Source organism: Oncorhynchus kisutch, linkage group LG15 (assembly GCF_002021735.2).
Source record: "Oncorhynchus kisutch isolate 150728-3 linkage group LG15, Okis_V2, whole genome shotgun sequence".
In the NCBI taxonomy this organism is placed as follows: Eukaryota; Metazoa; Chordata; class Actinopteri; order Salmoniformes; family Salmonidae; genus Oncorhynchus; species Oncorhynchus kisutch.
The window spans coordinates 88106203-88113154 of record NC_034188.2 but is presented as its reverse complement, the minus strand read 5'-3'; the positions used below and the strand labels follow the sequence as shown (position 1 = coordinate 88113154).

Below are 6952 nucleotides of genomic sequence, written 5' to 3'. Positions count from 1 at the left end.
GAGAGAGAGAGGATGAGGAGAGAGAGAACGGAGAGAGAGAGAGAGAGGAGAAGAGAGAGAGAAGAGAAGAGAGAGAGATGAGAGAGAGAGGAGAGAGAGAGAGAGGAGGAAGGAGAGAGAGAGAGAGAGAGAGGAGAGAGAGAGAGAGAGAGCTTGGGGGAAGTAATGGTGGATTAATATTGAGAAGCATGGTGTGGAATGGGAGGTGTGTGTGGTGGGACCCCTGACTGAATGCCCCTTTAAGAGTAGAACAGCTAGACAATACCAAATCCTACAAACACACCCGTCGTACACACACACACACAAAACCTCAAAAATAGGTCCTCCAACTAGGCTTTCAGAAACACGGACAACACCAATATAGTCAATGTATCAATCCCAAACGCTAAACAAATCTGAAAAAAACACTATTTGTGTGGTGCTTCCTGAACGCAGGCCAGCGTGGGCCTAGCAGTGAATAGTGGTAAAGGCCTGGAATGGACTAGCAAGGAAAGCAGAGCTGAGGGGGAATAAACACCTGCTCATCTTGTTGCTGTATGTCATTAAATCAGGATGCTGCTCCAGCCTGCCTGACACTGCTAATCTATAAAACTCATTACCTCTCCTATGGATCGGCTCCAGGACATGCCTCATCCAGTCACTAGCTAGCTAACTGACTGGCTGACTGACTGACTGGCTGACTCCAGGACATGCCTCATCCCCTCGCTAGCTAGCTAACTGGCTGACTCCAGGACATGCCTCATCCCCTCGCTAGCTAGCTCACTGACTGGCTGACTCCAGGACATGTTTCATCCCCTCACTAGCTAGCTAGCTAACTGGCTGACTCCAGGACATGCCTCATCCCCTTGCTAGCTAGCTAGCTAACTGGCTGACTCCAGGACATGCCTCATCCCCTCGCTAGCTAGCTCACTGACTGGCTGACTCCAGGACATGTTTCATCCCCTCACTAGCTAGCTAGCTAACTGGCTGACTCCAGGACATGCCTCATGCCGTCACTAGCTAGCTGACTGGCTGACTCCAGGACATGCCTCATGCCGTCACTAGCTAACTGACTGGCTGACTCCAGGACATGCCTCATCCCATCACTAGCTAGCTCACTGACTGGCTGACTCCAGGACATGTTTCATCCCCTCACTAGCTAGCTGACTGGCTGACTCCAGGACATGCCTCATGCCGTCACTAGCTAACTGACTGGCTGACTCCAGGACAAGCCTCATCCCATCACTAGCTAGCTAACTGGCTAGCTAACTGGCTGGCTGACTCCAGGACATGCCTCATCCCATCACTAGCTAGCTCACTGACTGGCTGACTCCAGGACACGCCTCATCCCCTCGCTAGCTAGCTCACTGACTGGCTGACTCCAGGACACGCCTCATCCCCTCGCTAGCTAGCTCACTGACTGGCTGACTCCAGGACACGCCTCATCCCCTCGCTAGCTAGCTCACTGACTGGCTGACTCCAGGACACGCCTCATCCCCTCGCTAGCTAGCTCACTGACTGGCTGACTCCAGGACACGCCTCATCCCCTCGCTAGCTAACTGACTGACTGACTGGCTGACTCCTAGACCTGTGATTCACTATTGTTCACTGCCGTTAAAAGTAATACACCATTGTAGAGAATAGGGTGCCATTTGGGACGAACTTCCTAGCTTAGCACGCTAGGTAAACCGCTAGGCTAAATGGCTAACATTCCATTTCAGGACAGGACTGTACCTGGCAGGTTGAGACAGATCTCTTTTAAAAATGTCTGGAGCTTGAGGTTGGAGTCTGTTTAAAAATACAAGCTGACAGTATTTTGTTCTCAAACAAGAGGCTACATCTCCATTACTTGAGTAGCCTGGCATACAGAGATACATGATTGTCATTCTGCGCTTGGGTCTCGGAAAAAAACAAGCCGCGCGAGCGAGTTCACACAAGACCTCCAAATATACACTTCCACAATCTGAAAGTGGGAAGAATAGTGCTTCTTCGTGCTTTTACTTCCTGCACCAACCAACCACAACAGGAAGAAGGATTACACAGCAAGTACAAACCACTAACTCATTCCAACTATCGGTTCATTGTTAAAAATAAATCATTTTTAAACACACACTAGTGTCAGTGTTGACCACTTCCTAGGCCGTCCTAAAATGGTCCCTAATAGCCCTATGGGTCCCCGGTCAAAAGTAGTACACCTCATAGGGAATGGGGTGGCGCCCTGGGACGTGGCACTAGTCTAAAGGAGGTGCAGTGGTGCGCCCAGTACCCACCTAGAGGAGCGACTCGGTCAGAGTGACAACAGAGGTACCATACAATATTCCACCACACATGCCCTGGGACGAGGCACTCTAGTCTAAAGGAGGTGCAGTGGTGCGCCCAGTACCCACCTAGAGGAGCGACTCGGTCAGAGTGACAACAGAGGTACCATACCATATTCCACCACACATGCCCTGGGACGTGCCGACAGGACTGGTGTGTACCATAGTAGACTCCACCGACCGACGGTTAACAGGCTCAGGGGGGGAAAAAACACCACATTAACTCATGCCATCCTGGTTCCAATCCAAGGATTTTTTCAATAGTATTCTAATACTATCCCAACCCGACAACAAGCCTATCAGTCCTCCATGTGTGTCCGGTCGGGGACGGCGTCTTAGCCAAGAGTGAAGTATGTTCTAGAAAGTCCATGCACGGAGAAGGTGCTCGCCTCACGGCCGAAGAGTGCACACACACACAAACACACCTGAACTCTCTCACACACACACACACACACACCTACATACACACCGCTCAGAGTTAAGAGGATCATCTGGGAGTGGGCAACAGCAGATTACGAGCTGTCTGCAGGTACTCTCCCGGATTGGCAGCAAAGATCTCTCCTGCTCTCTGATTGGTCTCAGGACAGGAAGCAGCGAATGTCTTTGATTGGTCTTGGACACAGCTACGTGTAAGAGCTTTCTTTCCAATAGGACAGAAAAAACAAGGAGGGAAATGAATGACAAAGAGAATGTGACAGAGAGAGGGACAAAAACCAACATAACATGAATGACAAAGAGAATGTGACAGAGAGAGGGACAAAAACCAACATAACATGAAATATGTGCACCGAACTAAAACAGTCGGGTAAATTATCTGTCTTTTTTTGGGGGAGATGCCATCACTTGTTGTTGTCTTTACTCAGATGAACACCATAGAAACCTTTCAGTAGCGCCAGTTTAAGTACAGCATGCGTACAGGGTAGGACTGGCGCTGTAGAGAGGAGCACGGTAGCCGGCACTCACAGTGTGTGACTCCGGCCAGAGTCTGGTAGAAGGTGGGCGTGTCGCTGTCGTCTGTGAGGGTGACACACACGCCTCCGGAGAGCAGCCAACGGGAGAAGGTGAACGCCTCCGTGTTCTGAAGGAGCCAGTTCTTAAAGCGCTCATAGTTGACTTTCTCCCCCTGAGACAAAACAAAACCACAACACATCAACAACTTGTTACCAAATCAAAAAAGGAGGTAGCGGGAGGAGACATGGTTGGGGAGACGGACAGGGATTAGCGTTTATATTATTTATTAATTTTTTTAACCTTTATTTAACGAGGCAAGTCAGTTAAGAACAAATTCTTATTTTCAATGACGGCCTACCGGGAACAGTGGATTAACTGCCTGTTCAAGGGCAGAACGACAGATTTGCAACCTTCCGGTTACTAGTCCAACGCTCTAACCACTAGGCTACGCTGCCGCCACATTATAGGTGTATCGTGGAAGTGTCATTGGCCAATAGAGTTACAAACACTGGCCATTAGTTACAACCAAATACAGAAGTGTACAAAACATTAGGAACACGTGCTCTTTTTCTAAGACCTGGACAGGTGTCAAACTCATTCCAAGGAAGGCCAAGTGTCTGTGGCTTTTCATTCCTCCTTTGTACTTGATCGATGAATTTAAAAAAGTTACAAATTAGTAAGGAACTCGCAACTAGGGCGCGCCGGCAGTCATGACCTCAGTAAAATTTCACGTGACCGTTGAGTCACGGTCATCTCCTTTTATGCACTCCAGACATGCGTTGGAAGTACCCAACTCGCTAACGATCAACGGGTCTCTAATGGCCTGGTGATATTTGTCTCTGTAAATCACTTTGACATCAATGCAAATGCCAAAAACACTTAATCATTAAAAACAGTATGTGCTTTTTCAAATCTCACCTCACTGTGATTTGAAGAAAGAAGCTCATTAAAGAGGTTGAAGGTGAGTGTAAAACATGGTCGTTGTTTACGAATCTTAACGACGAAACGGACAGTGTTTTCTAAGGTGATGGGTTAAACATAAAAAAAAACACACATGAATATTCGAGCTTATGCATAAAAACTACAGAAAGTATTCACACCCCTAAACTTTTACAAAATGTTGTCGTCTTACAGCTCAGAAAATGGATTACATTGAGATTTTTGTTGGTCACTGGCCTACACACAAGACCACATAATATCGAAAGCAGACATATATATGTATAGTACCAGTCAAAAGTTCAGACACACCAACTGATTCAAGGGGTTTTCTTTATTTTGTCCATTGTAGAAGAACAGTGAAGACAGCAACACTAAGAAATAAAATAACACATATGGAATCATGTAGTAACCTTTAGTAGTGGTTCTTTGCAGCAATTCAACCATGAGGGCTGCAGGTAGCCTAGTGGTTAGAGCGTTGGACTAGTAACCGGAAGGTTGCAAGTTCGAATCCCCGAGCTGACAAGGTAAAAAAATCTGTTGTTCCGCCGCTGAACAAGGCAGTTAACCTACTGTTCCCCGGTAGGCCATCATTAAAAATAAGAATTTGTTCTTAACTGACTTGTCTCGTTAAATAAAAGGTCAACATGTAAAGAATAAAACATCTCCACTGAACTGTTGATGTTGAGATGTGTCTGTTACTTGAACTCTGTGAAGCATTTATTTGGGTTGTAATTTCTGTGACTGGTAACTCTAACGAACTTATCCTCTGCAGCAGAGGTAACTCTGGGTCTTCCTTTCCTGTGGTGGTCCTCATGAGAGCCAGTTAACTCTAATGAACTTATCCTCTGCAGCAGAGGTAACTCTGGGTCTTCCTTTCCTGTGGCAGGTCCTCGTGAGAGACAGTTTCATCATAGCGCTTGATGGTTTTTGCAACTGCACTTGAAGAAATTTTCAAAGTTCTTAGGACATTTTCCAGATTGACTGACCTTCGTGGCTTAAACTAATGATAGACTGTAATTTCTCTTTGCTTATTTGAGCTGTTCTTGCCATAATATGGACTTGGTCTTTTACCAAATAGGGCTATCTTCTGTATACCACCTCTACCTTGTCACAACACAACTGATTGACTCAAATTGCCTTTCCTTAACAAGGAAAGAAATTCCACAAATTAACTTTTAACAAGGCACACCTGTTAATTGAAATGAAATCCAGGTGACTACCTCATGAAGCTGGTTGAGAGAATGCCAAGAATGTGCAAAGCTGTCATCAAATGTTTAACATTTGTGTGGTTACTACATGACTCCATATGTGTTATTTCATAATTTGTCTTGACTATTACAATGTAGAAAATAGTAAAAATAGAGAAAAACCCTGGATGAGTAGGTCCAAAATCTTGACTGGTACTGTGTGTGTGTGTGTGTGTGTGTGTGTGTGTGTGTGTGTGTGTGTGTGTGTGTGTGTGTGTGTATGTGTGTATATATACACACCGTACCAGTCAAATTGTATATGTATATAAATAAATACAAATTTGGACAATTTTTAAAAATTTAAATTATTTAAATTATTTATTTATAATAAATAAGATTTATTTTAATTATTTATTCAAATTATTTAAAAAGAAAAGCTGAAATGTCTCGAGTCAATAAGTATTCAACCCCTTTGTTATGACAAGAATAAATTCGTTCCGGAGTGAACATTAGAAGTCACGTAATCTGTTGCATGTGTGCAGTAACATTGTTTATCATGAGTTTTGAATGACTACCTCATCTCCGTACCCCCACATACAGATCATTTAAAAAAAGGTCCCGCAGTCAAAGACCAGGAAGGTTTTCCCATTTCTAGATGGGTATAAATTAAATTACAAATAAATTTACCATTTAACTTTTTTAAATTTTACCTTTATTTAACCAGGCAAGTCAGTTAAGAACAAATTCTTATTTTCAATGACGGCCTAGGAACAGTGGGTTAACTGCCTGTTCAAGGGCAGAACAACAGATTTTGTACCTTGTCAGCTCGGGGATTTGAACTTACAACCTTTTGGTTACTAGTCCAATGCTCTAACCACTAGGCTACCCTGCTGCCTCTACACTCTAACCACTAGGCTACCGTGCCACCTCTACACTCTAACCACTAGGCTACCCTGCCACCTCTACACTCTAACCACTAGGCTACCCTGCCGCCTCTACACTCTAACCACTAGGCTACCCTGCCGCCTCTACACTCTAACCACTAGGCTACCCTGCCGCCTCTACACTCTAACCACTAGGCTACCCTGCCACCTCTACACTCTAACCACTAGGCTACCCTGGCGCCTCTACACTCTAACCACTAGGCTACCCTGCCGCCTCTACACTCTAACCAATAGGCTACCCTGGCGCCCCAACATGCTGAAGTTATTAATTACACTTTGGATGGTGTAATCCAAAGTCTCCTGTCCCTGTCTGTCTCTGTCCCCGTCCCAGTCTGTCTTTGTCCCAGTCTCCGTTCCCAGTCCCCGTCTGTCTCTGTCCCAGTCTCTGTCCACGCCCGTGCCTGTCCCCACCTCTGTCCCTGTCTCCGTCCCCACCTATGTCCCCATCCCAGTCTGTCCCAGACTGTCTCTGTCCCAGTCTCCGTTCCCAGTCCCCGTCTGTCTCTGTCCCCGTCCCAGTCTCTGTCCACGCCCGTGCCTGTCCCCACCTCTGTCCCTGTCTCCGTCCCCACCTCTGTCCCCTGTCCCAGTCTCCGTTCACGTCTGTCTCTGTCCCCAGTCCCCGTCTGTCCCC

At 46.2% G+C, this 6952-nt stretch overlaps 1 pseudogene; it reads right to left on the bottom strand.

The window, feature by feature from the left end:
* LOC109904936 (ubiquitin carboxyl-terminal hydrolase 32-like) overlaps nucleotides 1-6952 on the bottom strand; it is a 108912-nt pseudogene that overhangs the window by 54374 nt on the left and 47586 nt on the right.